We start from the raw sequence: 2500 nt of genomic DNA, 5'->3' as shown, positions 1-2500 counted from the left end.
TATACCTATTTATATGTCTATAGTTTTTTTTCTGGCTATCTCTCTATTCATCAGTCTGTTTGTATGTTTGTTTGTCTAACAGCCTGCTTGTGTCGGTCTCTCTGTCTGCATGTCTGTCTGTCTGTCTGTCTGTCTGTCTGTCTGTCTGTCTGTCTGTCTATCTGCCTGTCTGTCTGTCTACCTGTCTATATATCTGTCTATTTATCTAGTCCTTTACTTATCTAACCAACTCTCTAGGCATCTCTATTATTCAAATAATTCTTCGTCTCTTTCCCTGCTCTACACAAAGGACGACGTGGATGCAAAATAATCAACGTGAACTTTATCTTCTTAAAAGGAAATATCGAGGAAAATGGCCACTATAACATGTCTTTCAATATCGCCCCATAGTAACGTTACCAAAATGACCAAGCATCTGAAGAAGTGGAAAGTGTGGGTACCCCCCCCCCCCCCCGTGATATTTATAAGTAGGTGAATCCTTTTCAGATTTTTTTTTTTTTTTTTTTTTTCGTAATGTGGTTTGTTCTCCTTTGCGTTATCTACATTATATCAACAGGGTATTCTATCAACGTTTAAAGAGTTGAGATTCAAGATCTTTTTGTGAGTTCTTTGTAATATAATGGAATTAATGTGTTAATATACATATGATGTAAATTACACACAGACGCACACATACACAAAACACACACACACACACACACACACACACACACACACACACACACAGTGACGCAAACTTTTATCTTATTTTCTTTATTCCTCTTTCTATACAAGTATTCCCCTCTTCTTTTGATTTCGAAAACTTCTTTTCCCTTTAACAAGCATTACCAAACCATAAAAGACGATATCTGTCTCGTTTCCTCTTTTGGACGTGTTTCGAGGTAAGCGTACTAGCAAGATTTTGGATTAGGCCATACCTGTTATCCGAGCTTTCTCCGTCCAAGCTGAAAACTTCTTTACAAAGCGTCTTGGAAGGATTTTTTCTCTCTCTCACTCTCTCTCTCTCTCTCTCTCTCTCTCTCTCTCTCTCTCTCTCTCTCTCTTTCTTTCTCTCTATCTCTCTATATATCTATCTATCTATCTATATTGATAATAATAAAGATAATGATAGTAAAGATAATATTTATAACAATGATACAAATAATGATTATAATAATAATCATAGTAAAAATAATAATGATAATGATAATAATATCATTATTATTATTATTATTATTATTATTATTATTATTATTATTATTATTATTATACTTATAATAACAATAATGAGTATGGCTATAATAATAATAATAATAATAATAATAATAATAATAATAATAATAATAACAATAATAATAACAATAATAATAATAATAATAATAATAATAATAATAATAATAATAATAATAATGATAATAATGATAACAGTAATGATTTTGATGGTGATGATGATGATGGTGATGATGATAATGATAATGATAATGATAATGATAATGATAATGATAATAATAATAATGATGATGATGATGATGATGATGATGATGATGATGATGATGATGATGATGATGATAATGATAATAATAATAATAATAATAATAATAATGATAATAATGATAACAGTAATGATTATGATGGTGATGATGATGATGGTGATAATGATAATGATAATGCTAATGATAATGATAATGATAATAATGATGATGATGATGATGATGATGACGATGATGATAACAACAACAATAATAATAATAATAATAATAATAATAATAATAATAATAATAATAATAATATCAATAGTATTATTAATAATAATAATGATAATGATAATGATAATAATGATAATAATAATAATATCGATAATTAATAATGTAATAACGATGATTACAGTAGTAATAACGAGTGAAATAGTTATTACAAAATAATAATTTGAATGAACTTAACCGAAGTAGCTCTCTGTACACAACAGCATAATGATGCAGATTTTTACTCTTAATTGACTATGAATAATATAATTGAATGTATGATCACTGGTTTCCGTGTTAATAGCAAACCTAATTAGCAATGCACGTCGATTTTTGCACAAAAGCAGCTATTGTTTTATACTTTTCATGGAATTCATGTTATATCTGACAGATATTAAATAGATAGACATACGTAAGGTCTTTTATTAGTATTATCTTTATTTATTATTATTATTATTTATTACTATTATTATTTTTTTTTTTTTTTTTGACGGAGAAAATCATTTTGTACTTACTTTCATCTGTATATCTATAAACTAGTCCCTTTGATTATAATAATAATAATTATTATCATCATTATTATTGTTTATCATTATTATTATTATTATTATTATCATTATTATTATCATTATTATTATTATTATCATTATTATTATTAATATCATTATTATTATTATTATTATTGTTATTGTTATTATTATTATTATCATTATTATTATTATTATTATTACTATTACTAATATAATTATCATTATCATTATTATTATTATTATTACTAT

The sequence above is a fragment of the Penaeus chinensis genome, chromosome 24, assembly GCF_019202785.1.
Source record: "Penaeus chinensis breed Huanghai No. 1 chromosome 24, ASM1920278v2, whole genome shotgun sequence".
NCBI lineage: Eukaryota > Metazoa > Arthropoda > Malacostraca > Decapoda > Penaeidae > Penaeus > Penaeus chinensis.
The sequence above is the reverse complement of the archived record's forward strand: the minus strand, read 5'-3'. Positions refer to the sequence as shown.